The sequence below is a fragment of the Salvelinus sp. IW2-2015 genome, unplaced genomic scaffold (assembly GCF_002910315.2).
Source record: "Salvelinus sp. IW2-2015 unplaced genomic scaffold, ASM291031v2 Un_scaffold1294, whole genome shotgun sequence".
Lineage (NCBI taxonomy): Eukaryota > Metazoa > Chordata > Actinopteri > Salmoniformes > Salmonidae > Salvelinus > Salvelinus sp. IW2-2015.
Window position 1 is genome coordinate 181,272 of NW_019942822.1, and position 25,451 is coordinate 206,722.

Consider the following 25,451-nt stretch of genomic DNA (forward strand, 5'->3'; position numbering starts at 1 on the left):
AATGTTGTTGGTTATAGAAGAGATGGAGGAGTTAAATAGAGGAGATTGGGATGGTTGGTGTTAGAGGAGATGGGATGGTTGTGCTCACGTGTGGAGATGTTGATTTTGTTGCTTATAGAAGAATTAGGATGGTTCGTATCCCGTAAAATGGGGTTGATGTGAATAGAGGAAATAGGGATTTTTGATAACAGAAGAGATGGGATGAGTTGGTGGTATACAGGAGTAGGGATGGTTGGTTAGAGAGAAGAGAATGGGATATGCTTGTTGTATAAGAATTGGGCATGTGTGATGAGAGATGGAATAGTTTGTATAGAAAGAGATGGGCTGGTTGTGTTATAGAAAAGATTGGAATAGTTGATGTATAGAAGAAGATGGCTTGGTTGTTGGTTAGGAAGAGTGTGGGTGGGGATGCAATATTATGTTGTATTTAGAGGAACAAGTGAAAAGGAGAGATGGGTAAATGGTGTTATAGAAGATGTGGATGGTTGTGTATAGAGGAGATGAAAAAGATGGGGCTTGCGTTGGTTTATGTTATAGAAGCACTGTGGCGGATGGTTGTGTTGAATGGGAAGAATGGGATGGTTGATGGTAGTAGAGAGATGGGATGGTTTTTGTATGGAAGAGATGGGGATTTGTGTGTAAGATGTGGGGATGACATCTTGTAAAAGAATAGATGGGCTCTGGTGTGTTAGAAAGATGGGAATGGTTGCGTTATAGAAGAGATCGGATTAGTTGTTATAAGAGAAGAGATGGATAGTTGTTGGTATAGAAGAGATGGGATGGTTGTGTATTTTTAGGAATAGATGGGGCTGTGTGTATAGAAGAGATTGGATGTTGTGTATAGAATAGATGGGCTGGTGTGTCTAGAAGAATTTATAGGGGATGGTTGTGTATAGAATAGATGGGGGCATGGTGTTGTAATATAAGAGATGGGCTGGTGTTTGTTGTATAGAGAAGATGGGATGGTGTGTTATAGAATAGATGGGCTGGTTGTGTAATAGAAAGTAGATGGGATAGTTGTGGTATAGAAGAGATGAATAGTTGTTGCTATAGAAGAGATGGCGTATGGTTGTGTATTTAAAGAGTGGGATGTTGTGTATAGAAGAGAGAAACGATGCGGCGGTTTGTTATTATAGAAAGACAGATGGATAGGATTGTGTATAGAATAGCATGGGCGCACAGTTGGTTGTTATAGAAGAGATGGGATATGGTGTTTGTATAGAATAGATGGGGCTGGTTGTGTTATAAGAAAGAGATGGGAATGTTGTTGTTTTATAGAGAGAGGAATTGTGTTAAGAAGAGATGGGGATGTTGTGTTTATAGAGGAGATGGGGCTGTTGGGTATAGAAGAGGATGGGATGGTTGTTGTATAGCGGAAGATGGGGCTAGTTGTGTTATAGAATAGAGATGGGGCTGTTGTTGAGAAGAAAGATGGGAATAGTTGTGTGTTTAAAAGATGGAATTAGTGTGATAGAAGAGATGGATGGATTTGTGTATAGAACAGATGGGGATGGTTGTGTATAGAAAGAGATGGAATATTGTGTATAGAAGAGGAAGGGTTGTGATCGTTAAGATGGGATGTTGTTTATAGAATAATGGGTTGGATAGAAGAGATTGGAAAGGTGTGTTATAGAATAGATGGGGCTGGTGGTATAGAAGAGATGGGAAATTTGTTGTTGTTATAGAATAGATGGGGCTGGGTGGTATAGAAGATGAATGAATTTAGTTGTGTATAGAATAGATTGGGGCTGGTTGCCATGATGTATAGAAAGAAAAAAATATGAAAGGATTGTGTGTATAGATAGATGGGCTGGTTGATTGTGATAGAAGAGATGGGCTGGTTGTGTATAGAAAGAGAAAGATGGGGATTGTTGGTGTATAGAATAGTAGATGTGGTTTGTGTTATGAAAGATGGGGTGGTGGTTATTAAGAAGAATTGGGGTATGGTTGTGTATATAAATAGGATGGGCTGGTGTGTATAGAAGAGATGGGGATGTTGTGTAATGAATAGAGTGGGCTGGTTGTGTTTAATAGTAAGAATTGGGGCCTGAGGTCATGGTGTAATTATAGAAATGTGGCGGTGTTTAATAGTAATTAATGGTGATGGTTGTCGTAAAAATAGAAGAGGATGGATGTGGTTAGTGTTTGTATATAATAGAAATGGGATGGTTGTTGGCTATAGTAAGAGATAGGATGGTATGTGTATAGAAAGAGATGGGGGATGGTTGTAGATAATAGATGGGCTGGTTGTGTATAGTAAGAGATGGGATTGTTGTGTATTAGAATAGATGGGTGGTTGTGTATAGAAGAGGAGATGGGTGGTTGTGTTATTTAGAATAAGGCTGGTTGTGTTTATTAGGAATAGATGGGGCTGGTCAGTGTATATTAATTAGAAAGAGATGGGGATGGTTGTGTATGATAAGATGGGCTGGTTTGTGTATTATAATAGATGGGGCTGGTTGTTATTGTAGGAAGAATGGGATGTTGTGTAAGAATAGATGGGTGGTTATGTGTATTAAGGAAGAGATGGGATGTTGTGTATGAAATATATGGGGGGTTCATGTTGATAGAAGCAGATGGGCTTTGTGATTGTAAACAAGAGATGGGAATAGTTGTGTATAGAAGAGATCGGAATAGTTGTGTATAGAAGAATGGATGGTTGTTTGTATAAAAGAGATGGGGAGGTGTGTATAGAGAAGGTGAAGAGGGATGGTTGTGAATGAAGAGAGATGGGGATGAATGTTGGTTGAAATGAGAATGAGGGATGGTTAGTTATACAAGAGGCGGAATGGGATGGTGGTGTTGTAGTAGTTAGTGGCGGAGATGGTTGGTGTATAGAAGTTATGAGCTGGATGTCCTATAGAGAAGATGGATGGTTGAATATAGAGGAAGATGGGATGGCTGTTGGTGATAATACAGAAGGATTTGGGGATGGTTGTGTATAAAGGAGAATGGTGGAAGGGTTGTTTTGCTCCGGTAGAGGAGATGGGGATGGTTTCTCGTGTGGATAGAATATGGCATGGTGTGCATGAGGAAGAGATGGGGATTGGTTGTGTATAGAGGACGCATGGGGGATGGTTGTTGTATTATAGAGAGATGGATGGTTGGTGTAAAATGGAAGAGGATGGGGGATGGTTATCAACCATTGTGACTGAAGAGAATATGAATGAAGAGTCAAGGAATCACCATCATCAGTGCACATAGCTTCGAGCGTGTAAATCACAGTCGAAAGATGTTTAAGTCGGGCACGGGAGTATTGTTCTGGCCCCCACACAGTTAGGTTGGAGTGACGAGCTCTACAGCAGAAGGGTCTCAGCACTCAATCGCTGGTTTCATTTGAAAACTGTTTTTCTGCTCCCTCCCAAAAGATAGAATTCAGTTAGGAATAATTGGCCCTCTTTCTGGGGGATCACCACAAACCAGGCCAGCCCGGGCTGGACCTGCCCTTGAGGGCTCAGTTTGACGGGACTCGCCATCTAGCTGGAGGGTGCTCTCATCTTATTCTACCAAACATAGATACAGGCTCTAACTCCTCTAGCACCCACAATGGAAATAGGGTGCAGGCCAGGCCAGCAGACGCTGTTAGCCCATACCAATGCCAGACCTTAGTGAGTCTGCCAATTAGCACAAAGTCAGTTGTTAGTCAGCCTCGCTCACTACCATTGGGACTGTGCTGTGCCTCGACCTAGCGTTGAGGCAAACTAAAACCGATGCAGCGGTGTTCGACAAAACACAGCTAGCAGCCCCTCCTTCCCTCCTCTCTAGCTCCCTTCCTTTCCCTTCCCTCTCTAGCTCCTCCTTCCCTCCCTCTCTAGCTCCTCCTTCCCTCCCTCCTAGCTCCCTCCTTCCCTCCCTCTCTAGCGCCTCCTTCCCTCCCTCTCTAGCTCCCTCCTCCCCTCCTCCCTGCTCTAGGCTCCTCTCCTTCCCTCCCTCTTCTAGCTCCCTCCCTCTCCCTCTCCTCTCTAGCTCCCTCTCCTTCTCCTCCCTCTCTAGCTCCCTTCCTACCCTCCCGCTCTAGCTCCTCTTCCCTGACTCTCTAGCTCCCTCCTTCCCTGCCTCTCTAGCTCCCTCCTTTCCCTCCCTCTCTTAGCTCCCTCCTTCCCTCCCTCTCTAGCTCCTTCCTTCCCAGCTTCTCTAGCTCCCTCCTTCCCTCGCCTCTCTAGCTCCCTCCTTCCCTCCCTCTCCTAGCTCCTTCTTCCCTCCCTCTCTAGCTCCCTCCTCCTCTCCCTCTCTAGCTCCTTCCCTGTCCCTCCCCTCTCTAGCTCCCTCCTTCCCTGCCTCTCTAGCCTCCCTCCCTTCCCTGCCTCTCTAGCTCCTTCCTTCCCTCCCTCTCTAGCTCCCTCCTTCCCTCCCTCTTCTAGCTCCCTCCTTCCCTGCCTCTCTAGCTTCCATCCTTCCCTCCCTCTCATTAGCTCCCTCCTTCCCTCCCTCTCTAGTCTTCCCTCCTTCCCTCCCTCTCTAGCTCCCTCCTTCCCTCCCCCTCTAGCTCCCTCCTCCCCTTCCCTCTCTCTAGCTCCTTCCTTCCCAGCCTCTCTAGCTCTCTCTTCCCTGCCTCTCTAGCTCCTTCCTTCCTCCCCTCTAGCTCCCTCCTTCCCTCCCTCTCCTAGTCCCTCCTTCCTCCCTCTCTAGCTCCTTCCTTCCCTCCCTCTCTAGCTCCTCCTTCCCTGCTCTCTAGCTCCCTCCTCCCTCCCTCTCTAGCTCCTTCCTTCCCAGCCTCTCTAGCTCTCTCCTTCCCTGCCTCTCTAGCTCCTTCCTTCCCTCCCTCTCTAGCTCCCTCCTTCCCTGCCACTCTCTGCAGTTTCTATCTCTCCATCTCTCCCACGTTCTCTCTTTCTCTAAACCTCCCTCTCCTACTTTCTCTTTCTCCTTTTCTCACTCTCTAAGATGAACTCTATTTCACCCTCTCTCTCTCTCTCTATTTGTTTTTTTTTTCAGTTCCAGAAAGAGAATCCGAGCGATAATGAAACACAGAGAGAATTCCAGCGGTAATGAAACAGAAAGAGAATCCCAGCGGTAATGAAACAGAAAGAGAATCCCAGCGGTAATGAAACAGAGAGAATCCCAGCGGTAATGAAACAGAGAGAGAATCCCAGCGGTAATGAAACAGAGAGAGAATCCCAGCNGTAATGAAACAGAGAGAATCCCAGCGGTAATGAAACAGAGAGAGAATCCCAGCGGTAATGAAACAGAGAGAGAATCCCAGCGGTAATGAAACAGAACTCTTTCTCACCTTAATTGGTTTGTCTTGTGTTGAAACAGTATTGGTATTGGTGTGTAGCTAGCTTCATGTGTTGGTGTTTGTACGTACAGTATGTATGTGTGTGTGCTGTAAGAGCCTTGTATTGATCTTTCACCACATCAATTTTCCATAAAAAACACTCAAATGTAGGCTGGTAGATGAGTTTGATTAAATATGCAAATGTCCCTTCCATATTGTTTCTTTGTTGTTCCCTTGGAAACCACTAACAGTTGTCTCAATGTTCAATATTTATTTTAAGAGGCAGTTGACTATACTTTTATACTTTCATTTACTAGTTTAATTTACCGGTTTAATTTATAGGTTTCATGTACAGGTTTAATTTACTGGTTAAATATACTGGTTTCATTTACTGGTTTCATTAACATGTTTAATGTACCGGTTTAATTTACCGGTTTAATTTACAGGTTTCATTTACTGGTTTCATTTACAGGTTAAATTTACTGGTTTCATTTACATGTTTAATGTGCATGTTTAATTTACTGGTTTAATTTACTGGTTCCATTCACTGGTTTCATTCACTGGTTTAATTTACTGATTTAATTTACTGGTTTAATTTACTGGTTTAATATACTGGTTTAATATACTGGTTTCATTTACTGGTTTCATTTACAGGTTAAATTTACTGGTTTCATTTACTGGTTTCATTTACTGGTTTCATTTACTGATTTCATTCACTGGTTTAATTTACAGGTTTAATTTACTGGTTTCATATAGAGGTTTAATGTACTGGTTTCATTTACTGGTTTCATATAAAGGTTTAATGTACTGGTTTAATTTACATGTTTAATGAACTGATTTCATTCACTGGTTTCATTTACAGGTTTCAGTTACAGGTTTCAGTTACAGGTTTAATTTATAGGTGTCATTTACAGGTTTGTATTTGTGTTTGCGGAAAATACTACACAACATGAGTTAACAAAAACCTAATACAAAGCACTGAGGTAGCTTGAAAGAACAAGGGATTCTGTTTAGTCAAACATCTGTGGCTGTTTATGGCTGTTTGTCCTGTTCTCCTTATTTTACATATGATTTCAATCATCACTAAAATATTATAGAACTGTACACAGACCTTGCTTGATGATTTTTTAGTATTTGAAAGATCTTCAGAAACAGCAGGTTTAGAGGGTGTGTGCCAGAGCGATAGAGTGGTGAAAATCTTCTGTCACATCAAAGCAGCGTGTAGGATTAAACGTTTTAACAATAGTTAAGAGCTCGAGATCTGACTAAGGACTAAACCGTAGGAATCTTGAGAACATGGCTACAAACTGAGTTCTCATATAGTCAGTTCTAGAGTTCTAGAAGTCATTTCTAGTTCACTCTACCCAACAGCAGACACGGCGCCAGGATAAAGTGACTATGGGGGCATTGACATCGGTTTTCTTTTTTTTTTGGGGGGGGGGGGTTTCTTGCATTGAAATTATGTTTGAAATCTGCTTATAACACACTATTCCACAATAAACAGAACGTTCAAATGCGAGACTCCGGGATCATTAAGTGCTTTGAATTGGCAGACAGTCTCTGCTGAGCTGTATCTATCTTGTAAGTCTTTAATGAAAATAGCTACGAGATAGGCTGTTTGCAATTGGGGAATTACCCACGGTCGGTGAATGCAGCACACGGTCTGTCTTACTAAAATATGCAAACTAATGCTGAAAGTAGTAGACCATAGTTATTCATGCATTTTAAACAAAAGATAAACACAACTGCGAAAGCAAGTACGATATGAACGGAGAACAGAACAGAACAGAACAGAAGCACCAAGCAGCGGACCAGGTGTAAACGAAATATCAGAACAAAGAAGAATTGACACAATCCTACGGTACATGTAGGCTACTTTACATAACAGTAAACAAAAGGAGAGAGAATGGGAATACAGATTACCAAAGAACATAGCTTCCAGTCTACTACAATGAGATGCACTTACAGCCCCACATGATACAGTCTACAGTCTACTACAGGAGATACAGTCTACAGCCTACTACAGTGAATTACAGTCTACAGTCTACTACAGTGAGATACAGTCTACAGTCTACTACAGTGAGATACAGTCTATAGTCTACACAGTGAGATGCATCTACAGTCTACTACAGTGAGATACAGTCTACAGTATACTACAGTGAGATTACAGTCTACAGATTCTACTACAGTGAGGGCAGTCTACAGCCTACACAGTGAGATGCAGCCTACAGTCTACTACAGTGAGATATAGTCTACAGTCTACTACAGTGAGGTGCAGTCTACAGCCTCCAGCCCATTACAGTGAGATGCAGTCTACAGCTCTACTACAGTGAGATTGCAGTCTACAGTCTACTACAGTGAGATCAGTCGACAGTCTACTTAACAGTGAGATGCAGTCTACAGTGCTACTACTAAGTGAGATACCAGTCTACAGCCTACTACAGTTGAGAATGCAGTTCTACATGTCTTACTCACAGTGAGATGCAGTCTACAGTCTACTACAGTGAGATGCAGTCTACAGTCTACTACAGTGAGATGCAGTCTACAGCCTCCAGTCTACTACAGTGAGATGCAGTCTACAGCCCACTACAGTGAGATACAGTCTACAGTCTACTACAGTGAGATACAGTCTACAGCCTACTACAGTGAGATGCAGTCTACAGTCTACTACAGTGAGATGCAGCCTCCAGCCTACTACAGTGAGATGCAGCCTCCAGCCTACTACAGTGAGATGCAGCCATGCACAGCTGCTTTGCCAAACAAATAGGCCTATAAGCTTCAAACATGGAGAATCATGGAGCTCATGGGTTCAGCAACACGTTGTGATATGGCACAACACACTTCTGTGAATCAAAATCAACCCACGCAATCAGAAAACCAATCAGTATCTGGTGTGACCATCAGTGCGACACATCTCCTTCGCATAGTTCTCCCACTCCTCTTCAATGGCTGTGCGAAATTGCTGGATATTGGCGGGAACTGGAACACGCTGTTGTACACTTCAATCCAGAGCATCCCAAACATGCTCAATGGGTGACATGTCTGGTGAGTATGCAGGCCATGGAAGACCTGGGACATTTTCAACTGCCAGGAATTGTGTACAGATCATTGCGACATGGCGCGTGCGTTATCATGTTGAAACATGAGGTGATGGCGGCCGATGAATGGCACAACAATGGGCCTCAGGATCTCATCACGGTATCTCTGTGCATTCAAATTGTCATTGATAAAATGCAATTGTGTTTGTTTTCCATAGCTTATGCCTGCCCACACAATAACCCCACCGCCACCATGGTGCACTCAGATCACAATGTTGACATCAGCAAACCGCTCATCCACACGACGACATACACACGGTCTGCCATCTGCCCGGTACAGTAGAAAATGTACCGATTCATCCGTGAAGAGCACACTTCTCCAGCGTGCCTGTGACCATCTCAGGTGAGCATTTGCCCACTGAAGACGGTTTACGATGCTGACCTAGAGTCAGGTTAAGACCCTGGTGAGGACAACGAGGATCTTGATGAGCTTCCCTGAGACGGTCTCTGACAGCTTGTGCAGAAATTCTTCGGTTGTGCAAACCTACAGTTTCATCAGCTGTCCGGGAGGCTGGTCTTAGACGATGCTGCAGGTGAAGAAGCCGGATGTGGTGGCCCTGGGCTGGCGTGGTTACACGTGGTCTGAGGTTGTAAGACCGTTGGACGCACTGCCAAAACGATGTTGGAGGTTGCTTATGGTAGAGAAATTAACATAACATTCTCTGGCAACAGTTCTGGTGGACATTCCTGCAGTCAGCATGCCAATTGCACACTCACTCAAAACTTGAGACACATGTGGCATAGTGTGGTTTAGAGTGACCTTTTATTGTCCCCAGCACAAGGTGCACCTGTGTAATGATAATGCTTTTTAATCAGCTTCTTGATATGCCACAGGTGGATGGATTACCTTAGCAAAAGAGAAATGCTCACTAAAAGGGATGCAAACTAATTTGTGCAAAACATTTGAGAGAAATAAGCTTTTTTGTGCGTGTGGAAGATTTCTGGGATATTTTACTTCAGCTCATGAAACATGGGACCAACACTTTACATGTTGCGTTCATATATTTGTTCAGTATAGTTTGAATCACACTATATGACAATAAACATAAAAGTTGAAATGAGTAATCAATCATTCTCTATTCTCCTCGAAATCTTCTTGTAAAATCCCCCTCAAATACCAGTGGGATTAGTTGAGCTTTCCTCAGGTGTAGCTTGGTTCTTCTGCGCTGACTGGACACGTTTCTCAAAAGGGAAAATGAGTCCTCGCATGTACAGAGCATTCTGAAAATATTTAGACCCCTTCCCTTTTAACACATTTTGTTACGTTACAGCCTTACCCTAAAATATATTAAATTGTTTTATTTCCTCATCAATCTACACACAATAACCCACAATGACAAAACAAAAACAGGTTTTTAGAAAATCTTTAGAAATAAATTCAAAATAAAAAACTGAAATATCACATTTCCATAAGTATTCAGACCCTTTACTCAGTACTTTGTTGAAACACCTTTGGCAGCGATTGCAGCCAAAGTCTTCTTGGTATGAAACTGTAAGCTTGGCACACATGCATTTGGGGAGTTTCCCCCATTCTTCTTTGTAGATCCTCTCAAGCGCTTTCAATTTGGATAGGGACCGCCGCAGGGCCACTCAAAGACATTCAGAGACTTGTCCCGAAGCCACTCCTGTGTTGTCTTGGCTGTGTGCTTAGGGTCGTTGTCCTGTTGGAAGGTGAACCTTCGCCCCAGTATGAGGTCCTGAGTGCTCTGGAGCAGGTTTTCATCAAGGATCTCTCTGTACTTTGCTCTATTCATCTTTCCCTCGATCCTGTCTAGTCTCCAAGTCTCTGCCGCTGAAAAACATCCCCACAGCATGATGCTGCCGCCACCATGCCTCACCGTAGGGATGGTGCCAGGTTTCCTCCAGACGTGTCGCTTGGCATTCAGGCCAAAGAGTTCAACCTTGGTTTCATCAGACCAGAGAATCTTGTTTCTCATGGTCTGAGTACTTTAGGTTCCTTTTGGCAAACTCCAAGCGGGCTGTCATGTGCCTTTTATTGAGGAGTGGCTTCCATACATTTTTGAGCAAGGCTGTAACGTAACAAAATGTGGAAAAAGTCAAGGCGTCTGAATACTTTCCGAATGCACTGTACATACGATTTCTTGCCAGCTGCCCATCATTAACAAGTGTTGACACCTGTTGACGCATCTGCAGTAACCGAGTGTTCCAACCACTCTCTTCCTCTGAACCAGTTGCTATTAAATTAACGTTTTTGGAAAGAAAACCTGCGGCTAGAGTAGGATTCTAGGCTAACCTGGGCTGGCTCCTCTGTTCCAAGATCGTCAGGAACAGTCGGAGGTGGAGGGGACTGTGGAACCATTATCCTGGTGCTGCTGGTGGAAGAGGTGGTAGGCTCTGCACACGGAGCTAGCTGGAGCTCGGCAGCATCACCGCCGCTGGGCTCGGCAGCATCATCGCTGCTGGGCTTGGCAGCATCGTCGCTGGGCTCGGCAGCATCGTCGCCGCTGGGCTCGGCAGCATCGCCGCCGCTGGGCTTGGCAGCGGCCTCAGTGGTTTGATGCTGCTGCTCATCACTGCCCTTCAGCTTTGTTTCGGTACTTTGGCGAAGCCAATTTTTGATATCCATTGTGGCTAAATAGACTAAGGCTAATAACACTAACGCTTTTTGCAGCTAGCTAAGAAGATAACTACTTAGCTAGCTGTGAACATTGTACTTTGTACTGAACTTTGTATGGTGTGGGGCTTGAGGCAGAGTTAGGTGACGCAGTTTCAATGGTAAAGTTGACCCCGCCCTTATGAATCAAAATCAAAGATTACAGGTGGAGGCTTATCACGTTATTTACTTAGCCTACCACAGATGAGAAGCGTTTTTCCCCCTGCTTTTTATGGAAACCAAAAGGAGTCATACCTAACCGCCCAAGTGGTTTATCCTAGCCCCTTCACACACCACGGTGCTCTCTGTCCATTGTGCTGACAGCGCAGCGGATACACATTTTGCTACAACTGAAGGGGCACAAGTTTCAAGGAAGGGCGCTAAGCCCCCCATTTGGCCCCTGGTGGAGCCGCTCTACAGTCGGTTGTAGTAAGCAGTAGGAATCCTGTGGACATGGCTTCACACATAACGGCTCTCCACAGTGACCTCTAACCCACAGCGGATTGATGTCCCCATCTATTGGCACTTAGTCGCGTGTCTGTACAATTCCTTACCTCCGACGTTGCTAACGATGGACTGGTTGACTGAACAGAACAAAACTCAATGTATGACTGGTTTGGGGTGACTGTGCTTGTGGCAGTTAGTTGTCACGTGTGTGTGTGTGTGTGTGTGTGTGTGTGTGTGTGTGTGTGTGTGTGGTGTGTGTTGTGTGTGTGTGTGTGTAGCTGTTTGAGACAAAGTCATCCCATGATCGCACCCACTTAAATCAGACCAAATCAGCACACAGGTTATCATAAAGTAATCATAGATCATTTACAAGGTGTTATAGAGTAATGTTCGAAGTGACACACATGACTAGATATGTTAAAAGTGTTTACAGAGTAATGTCGTAAGCAAAAAGACACACACACACACACACACACACACACACACACACACACACACACACAGACACACACACACACACACACAGCCTTTAAACCCCCTGTGCTCACTTGAGACCCGTCTTTCAAAGTCACTGAGATCTCTTCTAGCCAAGGTAGCCAAAATAATGGGCACCTGGTCATTTCCACAAATGAAGAAAAACAAGGACAGCAGATGGACAGACTCTACTTCCTGTAGTCAGGGTGTGGGACTGGGTCTGGTGAGGACAGACTCTACTTCCTGTAGTCAGGGTGTGGGACTGGGTCTGGTGAGGACAGACTCTACTTCCTGTAGTCAGGGTGGGTTTGCTGAGGTCTGTTCAAGAATCAGAAGCTCTGCCGGCCAACTCCCTCCCTGCTCTGGCTCTGGATCCTTATCTCTCTGCTGTGACACGTAATGTGGTAAGGAGTGTGCATGTGTGTGTGTGGAGCCGAGGAGTGTGCATGTGTGTGTGTGTACATGAGGCTCCTTCCAATTCCACTGCATGGAAGTCGGAAATAATTGTTCCAGCAATAAAATGTAATAGCTTATCACATAAAAGCTGTGGAAATGAAGTGGACTGTGTATTAATTAACTTCTCGCCTTCTCTACGGAGTCTACAGGAGGTTAAACTGGAGTGTGTGTTCACATGAAGTAGGTGGAGATGAAGAGGGAAGAGAGGACAGAACCTCGGAACATCAGAGTGTTCTAATGACGGAACCCAAACGCACGGTGGCCATGGCAACCAGAGGTAATAATAAACAGTGCCTGCTCTTCTCTTTCAGTCTTCAGAGAGGAGGACGACACCGTGTGAGTCATCCTTCCATGAGAGAACACACACACACACTCAATCACGCACACACACACACGTGCACAAATACGCACGTTCCAAGATTTGAGGTGTAATCTTTACATCTGCCTGTCGATGTGAATGACGTACTGGCTAATGAAAACAGCATTTAAAACACAGACCTCTTGACAGAAGAAGGGATAAGGACTTATGGTTAAACTACAAATATGAATTCAATTAAATCATTTAGATTTGCTTGTTTACCTCACTTGAACGTTAAAAAAAACTAAATAATATATACACATTAAATGAGATTGAAATGAAGCCATGAAGGCCTATATATGTAATACATTGTGCCATAACCTGGTTAAATAAAGGTTGAATTAAACAATAAAAATAACCAAGATGATGGATGATATAGATAATTGATGGCATACCCATTTAACCTGATGATCAGCCAACCCTCTCAATGCAAGTCAATGCAAATTGTGATCTGAAGACAATAAACCCAGAGGTAGTAGCTAGGCAAGTGATCTCCTCTCCTCTCTTCTTCATCACACACGGATAGTGTTTCACTTTGCTTTTATCCTGTCTAGTCTATCACCCCCCCATACATCCACTAACTATAATATGTAGTCTGTAGACCCTGTTCAGTACCAGGACCTAAGATAACACAACAGGAAATGAGCACAGATCACTGTGGCATACGACTCCAGTGTGTGTGTGTGTCCTCACCTGTTTCCCATTACCACCCGCTTTATTTTTAATATCTACCACATGAGACGTAAGCAGCCTGACTCCCTCACTCTCTCCTCTCTCTCCCTCACTCTCTCCTCTCCCTCCCTCCCCTCTCGTCCTCCCTCCCTCCCTCCCTCCCTCCCTCCCTCCCGTCCTCCCTCCATCTCTCTCTCCCTCTTTACCTCGCTCTCTCTTACCCTCCCTTCCTCCATCCCCCATCTCTCTCCCTCCCTCCCTCCATCTCTCTCTCCTTACCCTCCCTCTCCATCCCCCATCTCTCTCCCTCCCTCCATCCTCTCTCTTCTCTCTCTCTCTCCCACTCCTTCTCCCTCTTTACCTCGTCTCTCTCCTTACCCTCCCTCTCCATCCCCCATCTCTCCCTCCCTCCCTCCATCCCCTCTCTCTATCTCTCCCACTCCGTCCCCTCTCTCCCTCTCTCTCTCCTTACCCTCCTCTCCATCCCCCATCTTCCCTCCCTCCCTCCCTCCATCCCCCTCTCTCTATCTCTCCACTCCTTCTCCTCCTCTCTCCTACCCTCCTCTCCATCCCTCATCTCTCTCCCTCCCTCCATCCCCCTCTCTCTATCTCTCCCACTCCTTCCCTCTTTACCTCCTCTCTCTCCTTACCCTCCCTCTCCATCCCCCATCTCTCTCCCTCCCTCCATCCCCCTCTCATTTTCATTCAATTCAAGGGGTTTATTGGCAATGGAAACGTGTTAACATTGCCAAAAGCAAGTGAGGTAGATATATACAAAAGTGAAATAAACAATACAAATTAACAGTAAACATTACACATACAGAAGTTTCAAAACAATAAAGACATTAACAAAGTTCTATTATATATATACGTGTTGTAACAATGTACAAATGGTTAAAGCACACAAGTTAAAATAAATAAGCATAAATATGGTTGTTATTTACAATGGTGTTTGTTCTTCACTGGTTGCCCTTTTCTTGTGGCAACAGGTCCACAAATCTTGCTGCTGTGATGCACCACTGTGGAATTTCTCCCAGTAGAATATGGGAGTTTATCAAATTGGATTTGTTTTCAAATTCTTTGTGGATCTGTGTAATCTGAGGGAAATATGTCTCTCTAATATGGTCATACATTGGGCAGGAGGTTAGGAATTGCAGCTAGTTTCCACTCATTTTTGTGGGCAGTGGTGCACATAGCCGTCTACTCTTGAGAGCCATGTCTGCCTACGGCGGCCTTTCTCAATAGCAAGGCTATGCTCACTGAGTCTGTACATAGTCAAAGCTTTCCTTAAGTTTGGGTCAGTCACAGTGGTCAGGTATTCTGCCACTGTGTACTTCTGTTTAGGGCTAAATAGCATTCTAGTTTGCTCTGTTTTTTGTTAATTCTTTTCCAATGTGTCAAGTAATTATCTTTTTGTTTTCTCATGATTTGATTGGGTCTAATTGTGCGTTGTCCTGGCTCTGTGGGTGTGTTTGTATTTGTGAACAGAGCCTGGACCAGCTTGCTTAGGGGACTCTTCTCCAGGTTCATCTCTCTGTACGGTGATGGCTTTGTTATGGAGGTTTGAGAATCGCTTCCTTTAGGTGGTTGTAGAATTACGGCTCTTTTCTGGATTTTGATAATTAGTGAGGTATCGGCCTAATTCTGCTCTGCATGCAATTATTTGGTGTTCTACGTTGTACACCGGAGGATATTTTTGCAGAATTCTGCATGCAGAGTCTCATATTTGGTGTTTGTCATTTTGTGAAATCTTGGTTGTGAACGGACCCCAGACCTCACAACCATAAAGGGCAAATGGGCTCTATGACTGATTCAAGTATTTTTAGCCAGATCCTAATTGTATGTTTGAAATTATATGTTCTTTTGATGGCATAGAAAGGCCTTCTTGCCTTGTCTCTCAGATCGTTCACAGCTTTGTGAGAAGTTACCTGGTGGTGCTGATGTTTAGCCGAGGTATGTATCCTATCTCTCTCTCTCTCTCCTCTCCCACTCCTTCTCCCTCTTTACCTCGCTCTCTCCTTACCCTCCTCTCCATCCCCATCTCTCTCCCTCCCTCCATCTCTCTCATCCCCCTCTCTCTCTATCTCTTCTCTCTCTCTCTCTCTCTCCCACTCCTTCTCCCTCTTTACCTCACTTCTCTCTCCTTACCTCCCTCTCCCTTCCAATCCCTCATCTCTCTCCCTCCCTCCATTCATCTCCCACTCCTCTCCCTCTTTACCTCGCTCTCTCTCTCCTTACCCTCCCTCTCCATCCCCATCTCTCTCCCCTCCCCTCCATCTCTCTACAATCCCCCTCTCTCACTCCTTCTCCCTCTTCTCTCCTTACCCTCGCCTCTCCATCCCTCCTCTGTCTCCCTCCTCCATCCCCCTTCTCTCTCTCTCCACTCCTTCTCCCTCTTTACTCGCTCTCTCTCCTTACCCTCCTCTCATCCCCTCTCTCTCCCTCTCCATCCCCTCTCTCTATCTCTCTTCTCTCCTTCCCACTCCTTCTCCCTCTTTACCTCGCTCCGTGTCCCTTACCCTCCCTCTCCATCCCCCATCTCTCTTCCCTCCCTCCATTCTCTCCATCCCCCTCTCTCTATCTCTCTCCTCTCCCACTCCTTCTCCCTCTTTAACCTCACTCTCTCTCCTTACCCTCCTCTCCCTCTCCCATCCCTCATCTCTCTCCCTCCCTCCATCTCTCTCCAACTCCTTCTCCCTCTTTACCCTCGCTCTCTCTCTCCTTCCTCCCTTCCCATCCCCCATCTCTCCTCCCTCCTCATCTCTCTACATCCCCCCTCTCTTCACTCCTTCTCCCTCTTTACCTCTCTCTCTCCCTCCCACCATCCTATCCACCCCCTCTCTCTCCATCATTATCCCTATTTACCTCTCTCTCTCTCCTTCCATCTCTCTCCACACCCCGCTCTCTCTCTCCTCCCTCCCTCCATCTCCTCCATCCCCCATCTCTCTCTGTCTCTCCCTCCTCCATCTCTCTCCACCCCCTCTCTTAATCCTTCTCCTATTTACTTCTCTCTCTCTCCCTCCTCCTCCACTATTCCCTCTCTCTCTCTTCCTGCCTCCATAATTCTCCATCCCCCCTCCATCTCCTCTCTCTCTTCTCTTTCAACTTCTTCTTACCTTTTACCTCTATCTCTCTCTCCCTCCCTCCCTCCATCTATCTCCATATCCCTCTCTCTCTCTCCCTCCCTCCATCTCTCTCCACCCTTTCTCTCTCTCTCCCCACCCTCTCTCTCTCTCTCAACTGTACTACTCCACCACACATGTGCATGCCAAACATCCATACACAAACATACCCACATACACAGGCAACACCCCCCAGGCTGTGAACACACGTGTCCTAAAGACACAGACACTTTGGGGTTCCTCTGCTCTGAACTACATGGAAATCATTACGTTTGAGAGAGGAACTACTTATTTGCATCAATACACATTATTCTAAAATATTATTATTCTTTAGTTTATAAAAAAAAAAAAAATGCAATTTCATTTTTCAAGACATTTAACTGCACCATTCATCCAGCAGTGAAAGCAGATATTTCCCATGAATATGACAATCCCCATTCCGCTGTGAATGCCATGGAACCTTCTAGAATGCCTAATGCTGTTGTCCTCTTGCGTTAACCAACTACTTAGTAAAGTCAAGCTCCTCCCCTACTCCTATCCTCCTCGTCTCCCCCATGTGATGTAGATAATAAACAAAAGGGAAATAAACAATACAATTAAACAGTAAACATTACACTCACAGAAGTTCCAAAATAATAAAGAAGTTTCAAATGTCATATTATTTCTACAATGTTGTAACGATGTGCAAATAGTACAAGTACAAAAGGGAAAATAAATAAACATAAATATGGGTTGTATTTACAATGGTGTTTGTTCTTCACTGGTTAACCTTTTCTTGTGGCAACACGTCACAAATGTTGCTGCAGTGATGGCTCACTGTGGTATTTCACCCAGTAGACATGGGAGTTTATCAAAATTGGGTTTGTTTTCGAATTCAAAAGGAACATAAAATTCGACATACCAATTAAGATCTGGCTAAAAATACTTGAATCAGTTATAGAACCCATTGCCCTTTATGGTTGAGGTCTGGGTTCCGCTCACCAACCAAGAATTCACAACATGGGACAAACACCAAATTGAAACTCTGCATGCAGAATTCTGCCAAAATATCCTCAGTGTACAACATCAGCTGTCTGAGCAGCTAACCAATCACTGCAGCTGTACATAGCCCATCTGTAAATAGCCCACCCAATCTACCTACCTCATCCCCATATTGTTTTTACTTACTTTTCTGCTCATAAGCACACCAGTGTTTCTACTTGCACATCATCATCTGCTCATTTATCACTCCAGTGTTAATTTGCTAAATTGTAATTACTTCGCTACTATGGCCTATTTATTTCCTACCTCCTCATGCCATTTGCACACACTGTATATAGACTTTATTTTTTTTCTATTGTGTTATTGGCTGTACGCTTGTTTATTCCATGTGTAACTCTGTGTTGTTTGTGTCGCACTGCTTTGCTTTATCTTGGCCAGGTCGCAATTGTAAATTAGAACTTGTTCTCAACTAGCCTACCTGGTTAAATAAAGGTGAAAAAAAACAAAATCAAATCAAAATAAACCTAAATCACCAAAAGAGACGTTAAATTCTACAACCACCTAAAAGGAAGCGATTCCCAAACCTTCCATTACAAAGCCATAGATGAACCTGTAGAAGAGTCCCCTAAGCAGGCTGGTCCTGGGCTCTGTTTACAAACACCAACAGACCCCACAGAGCCCCAGGACAGCAGCACAATTAGAACTAACCAAATCATGAGAAAACAAATTGTACGTTAAACATCACAGCATAGTTGAAAGATATGTGTTGCGTAGAAACCCGAAGTGGGTGGCCAGCAGAGATAGATGGGATGGGCTGAGGGAAGGTGAGGGTTGGTATGTGGAATTGGAGACAAGTGGGAGTGGAGTTGTTCTATTAGAGATAGAATGATGGTCAAAGATAAAAGTTGTTTTTTTTTTTAAGTCAAAATAAATCTTACTTAAAAAATAAAAACGACATTTGAATGACACTAAGTGGCAGTGTTTTTACAACTAATGCCGGTTTGCCTGAGGCTGATGCCGTGCAGGTGTTTGTACACATGCATATACACACACACTCATTCAAATAAACACATACAAGAACACACACATACATGTAATAGTGCCAGACATGCACACAAATATATACAGTTGGCATTGCTGTTATGATTTTAGTTGTCCTTGATGTCCTTTGTTTTAAATTTTATTTTTTATTTTTTTGCATTGTTGTTTGCTGTTTTCTTCTGTCTCCTCCTTTTTTTCTCTTTAGTTCATTCTCTTGGTTGTTGGTGCATTGGGGGGGGGGTTCTTGGAGGTGGGGAATGGAATTAGTTGTATTTTTTATTTTTATTCCTGGGGGGACTGTGGGAGGTCTCGGATGGTTGAGGGACAGTTATAGGTAGCACACAGGAGGACATTTTTCACTGTTGAGATCATTTCACTTTGAATTTCTAGACAAATATAAAATGTTCCTGTTTTGATTAATTTAATAGAGTGAGTTAGGTCTGCTCTATACGAAATGAGCATACCCCCTGAGTCCCTTCAACTGTTTCACATCTGGTAGTTTGGTGGATGGGACTACCAGCTCTCTGTAACCTAGAGGGAAACCAGTGGGTCCATCTCCTCTATACCATGTTTCTTGTATTGTCTGTATTTCCGATTTCATTGGTGAAGTCTGGGTTTCTGCTCTTTAGGCTAAAGGCAGATGACCTCAGGCCTTTGGATATTCTATTCCTCCCCCTCTCCCACTCCTCCCCCCCCCCACCCCCTCCACCTGAGACGAACTAACGACAACAAACCTCTGTCACATCAAGGTTTTATGGTGAAGAGGTTTATATGATGAGTTAGTATGCAGATTATCTTTTGCACGTGAAGATGAGTATGTATTTAAGGAATGTGATCAATGACTTGGTCATTATATCAGAGAGAGCAAAACAAACTAGAACAACAACTTTCCATTGATGACAGGAGGCATTCAATGAGATAGAAAGAGGAGAGAGAGAGAAAGAAAGAGAGAGAAAGAGAGAAAGAGAGAGAGAGAGAGAGAGAGAAGAGAGAAGAGAGAGAGAGAGAAGAGAGAGAGAGAGAGAGAGAGAGAGAGAGAGGAGAAGAGAGGAGAGAGAGAAGAGAGAGAGAGAGAGAGAGAGAGAGAGACGAAGAGGGAGAGAGAGAGAAAGAGAGAGAGAGAACAAGACAAGAGAGAGAGAATCCGAAGTCAAATGTTCTACTGTTTGCTTGATGATTTGGTGCTTCTGTCACCAACAAGGAGGGCCTACAGCAGCACCTAGATCTTCTGCACAGATTCTGTCAGACCTGGCCCTGACAGTAAATCTCAGTAAGGACCAAAATAATGGTGTTCCAAAAAGGTCCAGTCGCCAGGACCACAAATTCCATCTAGACACCGTTGCCCTAGAGCACACAAAAAAACTATACATACCTCGGCCTAAACATCAGCACCACAGGTAGCTTCCACAGAGCTGTGAACGATCTGAGAGACAAGGCAAGAAGGCCTTCTATGCCATCAAAAAGGAACATAAATTTCAACATACCAATTAGGATCTGGCTAAAAATACTTGAATCAGTCATAGAGCCCATTGCCCTTTATGGTTGTGAGGTCTGGGGTCCGCTCACCAACCAAGATTTCACAAAATGGGACAACACCAAATTGAGACTCTGCATGCAGAATTCTGCAAAAATATCCTCCGTGTACACGTAGAACACCAAATAATGCATGCAGAGCAGAATTAGGCCGATACCCCTAATTATCAAAATCCAGAAAGAGCCGTTAAATTCTACAACCACCTAAAGGAAGCGATTCCCAAACCTTCCATAACAAAGCCATCACCTACAGAGAGATGAACCTGGAGAAGAGTCCCTAAGCAAGCTGGTCCTAGGGCTCTGTTCACAAACACAAACACAACCCCACAGAGGCCCCAGGACAACAGCACAATTAGACCCAACCAAATCATGAGAAAACAAAAAGATAATTACTTGACACATTGGAAAGAATTAACAAAAAAACAGAGCAAACTAGAATGCTATTGGCCCTAAACAGAGAGTATACAGTGGCAGAATACCTGACACTGTGACTGACCCAAACTTAAGGAAAGCTTGACTATGTACAGACTCAGTGAGCATAGCCTTGCTATTGAGAAAGGCCGCCGTAGGCAGACATGGCTCTCAAGAGAAGACAGGCTATGTGCTCACTGCCCACAAAATGAGGTGGAAACTGAGCTGCACTTCCTAACCTCCTGCCCAATGTATGACCATATTAGAGAGACATATTTCCCTCAGATTACACAGATCCACAAAGAATTCGAAAACAAATCCAATTTGATAAACTCCATATCTACTGGGTGAAATTCCACAGTGTGCCATCACAGCAGCAAGATTTGTGACCTGTTGCCACAAGAAAAGGGCAACCAGTGAAGAACAAACACCATTGTAAATACAACCCATATTTATGTTTATTTATTTTAACTTGTGTGCTTTAACCATTTGTACATTGTTACAACACTGCATATATATAGTATGACATTTGTCATGTCTTTATTGTTTTGAAACTTCTGTATGTGTAATGTTTACTGTTAATTTTTATTGTTTATTTCACTTTTGTATATTATCTACCTCACTTGCTTTGGCAATGTTAACACATGTTTCCCATGCCAATAAAGCCCCTTGAATTGAATTGAATTGAATTGAGAGACAGAGAACAAGACAAGAGAGGAACAGACTGACTGAAACAACAGTGACAAGATGTATGAACAGCAACAGGGCAAAAAAACGTCTGACAGTCTGAATGTCAAACCCCACAAAAGAGAAGAAATGAACAGAATAAAAATAAAACTTCTTCCCTATTGTTTCTCTTATCCTCACAGAAATGGGAGATAAAAAGATGAAGGAGAAAGGGAAGGTTTAATGGGATAAAGAAAAGTGAGAGGGGCCCATCTCATTTGTGTAGTGTCTGCATGCACAGAAGTTGATCTCTGGTGCTTCCGCTGCAGCCAGTCCCAGTCCCAGTCCCAGTCCCTCTCTGCACACACACCGCTCCCTGTAGCTGCCCAGTGCTGGCAGCAGCTCTGAAGGCCCATGGGCCTGGAACAGACAGACAGCTGATTGTTTCAGGTTCACAGGGTGTGAAAGGGCCTCTGATCCAGTGAGGGTGGTCCCGCTCTCTCTCAGAGGTGGGAGGAGAGATGGGACCAATGCCGTGAGTCACGTGACGTGTTCCCCGCTAAACAGACTAAAATGGAATCTGCTGTACAAAAACACACCACTTGTTGCCAGTCTTCCTGTTTTGCCTAGAAAGTGGTCTGCTCTGGTCTGGCTCTAGTCTAGTCTGGTTATAGTCAGTCTGGTCTGGTCTAATCTGGTCTAGTCTGGTGTAGTCTGGTCTGGTGTAGTATGGTGTAATCTGGTCTGGTGTTAGTCTGGTGTCTGGTTGTAGTCTGGTCTGGTGTACTCCGGTCTGGTGTAGTCTGGTCTGGTGTAGTCTGGTGTAGTCTGGTGTAGTCTGGTCTGGTGTAGTCTGGTCTGGTGTAGTCTGGTGTAGTCTGGTGTAGTCTGGTCTGGTGTAGTCTGGTCTGGTGTAGTCCGGTCCGGTGTAGTCCGGTCTGGTGTAGTCTAGTCTAGTCTAGTCTGGACTCCCGTGTGTTCTCTGCAATGCTAACTGCCCGCATCCAAAAGCTTGTTTCTTTTACATCTTTGCTTTAGCCTTGAGTACCGGTATTCGCTTTGATTATATATTTTTGGGTTTCTTTTCAGGAAGACCTATGGTGACTTCCAGAATAACACAGTCCCCAGAGTATGTCTAATGATCCCTGATTGAAATCTCCAATCATAATTCAAGACCAGTTCCCTACGTTTACATAAACATTGAACCCGTTAAGTCACAATATGTGTGCTGATAATAATTAGGTTTATAACAACATTCTAATCTATATTGATGATCAAACCATCTATCAATGATAATACAGTAAAAATAACATTGTTTCTTTTTTTTATTTAACCTTTATTTAATGTGTTCTTAACTTAGATGTCTGGTTAAATAAAAAGGTTAAATAGATAGATCAACTCTGAGGTAAATGAGAAAACAAACGTCATCTTGATTGTGATAAAACGTTCTGGTCTGAGAGGCAGCTAGCAGCATAAAGAGGAAAATAGTTCCTTCCTGTATGCTTTATCTGTTTAGGCCCTGTCCTAACGGGGAGCCTTTTGGCCGTAACACAGGGCTATTACACTGATAAATACCAGGGAGGAGGAGGAAGATCCCCTGCAGAGGTTTTCACACCAACCAGACCACAGACCAGTCATGGGACAAGTGAAAATATCTCCTGTCCTCTTTTCTTCTGTCCTCTCATCTTGCCTTTTCTCTCCATCTATCCCCTCTGTCCTCTCCTCTCTTCTCCTCTCTTTTCGTCTGTCAAATCTCAAGCCCTTTCCATTTCTCTAATAGTAATAAGGTCCCATCTTGTCCCATAAGGTCAGGAGATTGTTCTTGTTAAGTTGCAGGGTCAGTAAAACCTCCTGTGCCGGATGACACTCTATATGCAAGTACACATTGTTTTCCTGACTGTGTGACCAGAACAGGAAAACATCCATGCCCTTAAGCGTAGACGTTGAATTATATTGTGACAGTGGTGTGGAGTGTGTTGATTACCACATTCAATGTAGCTCTCTTCCTTGTTAATAAAGGATAAAAGAGTGTTTGGCTGTTGAGCTCAATTTGGATTTGACAAACCGTCAACACTAGTCGAATGTTGTCTAATGGTCTTAATCTGACCACATTAGCGGATTAACTTTTAAAACCTATTTAAGAGTAATTACTGAGATTAACAAGTGTTACGTGTGATTTCATACTAGCCGTTTGCGCCATTTTCTCAAAAGACAGACAGAAAGGAAAGAAAAAACACATTTCAAAAACAAGACCCCTCTAAAAGGACTTGGCGCTTATGACATAAACCTACATATCTCATCAACTTCGACAATAAATTTATTATTTTTCAAGTAACTTCCTTCACCTCTCTGTGGGCTATTTTTCGTGTGAAAATAAAACATTTTCACTTTTCAAAGACTCGCCTTAGAATCCTGTGGTAGGCTACAATAAAGATTTCGTTTTGCTGTGGGTGTCCTGACATAAGCACATTTGGAAAAGATATTGGCACCTGAAGTATTTCAGGTTACAAGAAACAGCTGTTCTCAAGCGCCACCACGACCCTCCATGGAATTCTGTACCGCCGACATAGAGACACACACAGCGAGGCGAGGAGCTGCAGGCCAGGCCGATGGCTTTTGAGTGTGTGTGGCTGTGGCACAGGCCGAATATAGAGGATGGAAACCTCAACTACCACATATTATGTTTGGGTGGTGGTGGGAGACGTGCAATTCCAAAATTCTCGACAGTGATTTCTTTTTGATGTTGTTGCTTTACGCTCGTGCCAATGCGTCATCAGCACGAGAAGCAACGTCTCCCTAATGTATAGACCAACTCCAAGACATGCATTGATTCTTAAAAGGCTATTTTCAACAATCAAAACTTTAAGATATAATTTACAAGTTCAGAAAATGAGAGAAGGCGAGTTGGGAATGTCCAAAGATTTTAAAAAACGAGAGGCATTCTCCAATAGTCTAAATAAGGTAATGAAATGCACAAGATATTTCAGATGTTCTCCACTCAAAGCAATAGCCTCTTATCAATACATTTAAATAACGAAAGCCACTGAATTTGGCTAACATTGATCATTTTGTGAATATTCAATGTAAACACTGCACGCACCGCCATCGCCTATTTAGATTGAACATCCCATTTCGACCGTCATCCCCCGAAGTGACACCAATCTGACAATACCTTTAATATACTCAGCATGACATATTACATGACTGCTAAGTCCACATTGAACTTGCATATAAACAAACACACTTTTAGCACCACTATTAGGCCTACATTCAAAAAATGTCTTCTATCAACGACTGTATCTTACTTGGAATTAGAAACAGAAACTGAATAGGATAAAGCAAAGCAAGTGTACCTTTTATGAAAAGTTGAAGAAGTCTGCATCAGTTTGTTGACTTGATCCTCAGGGACTTTTGGAAGCTCGGTGACTGAAAACGAGACCGTCCCGTTGTGGGTTCGAGAATTTCCAATCTCTCTCCCTGCGTTCTTCTGGCACACAGATGGGGCAGCCGGAATTAACCTGTATCTTCTCACTTCTATTCCACCTCCCGTGTTCAAACCACGTCTTTATCCACTTTTTTTAGGAGCTTCTTTCCATAGTCTTTCCATAGTTTTCTTTATTCACAAAATTCACGAAATCAGTGTGCAGGACAACATTGAACGAACCCCATTTTAGGTAACCAAAGTCCCGTAAGCCCGAAGTTTGGTTACTCAGTCAATGGGGGAACGCTAGACCTCTCTTCTCCTCCCCCCTCCCTCACCCACTCCCTCCCTCCCTCACTTTTTTTTCAAAGTCTGTGGACCACCCCGAAACAGGAAGTTCACTGTTTTGTTTTTCTTGAGAGAAAAAAAGACCATGCTGTCTGGTTGGTGGAGTTTTCTTAGTGGAGTAGTTAACAGTTTCTTCCACTGGCTGAAGACCTTGAAATGCACTCGAACAGAATAAATAATCGGTTAAAACAGATGATAATAATAGAACAATAATCATTACATAACAAAACATGTTACTGTAAATGTCAATCATAATTCACTATCATATGCATCATATGAAAATTATCTGTCATATGGTGATCTGAAAATTCTACGGGGTCTCATTTTACTTTTATTTATAAAACTTGTAGAAATGTTTGAACTTCTTCTTTCTTGGGGCAGCAGCATATGTGGCACTAGGGATGTTGATTGTTTGAATGTTATACGCCTTAGTGCAATTCAAGGTAGGCTACACCGCAAAACCTGGCCTGGAGTCAGGCCACCACGTCCTAGGACAGGATGCATGCAGTAGGTTAGGAACGCTGTTTGAAAATTGAAGGCGCATTGCATAAGATGTATTGTCGTAAGCTAGGTTTCCATCCCATTTGCGAC

At 43.7% G+C, this 25,451-nt stretch overlaps 1 protein-coding gene across 1 annotated transcript in view; it reads right to left on the reverse strand.

Annotated features, from left to right (window-relative positions):
- Positions 1-24,812, reverse strand: part of LOC112070325 (zinc finger protein GLI1-like) — a 136,068-nt gene extending 111,256 nt beyond the window's left edge. The window contains exon 1 of the mRNA XM_070438917.1: positions 24,445-24,812. The gene's annotated coding sequence lies outside the window, so the exon portion shown is untranslated. The remainder of the gene's footprint in view (positions 1-24,444) is intronic.
- Positions 24,813-25,451: the final 639 nt, after the last annotated feature.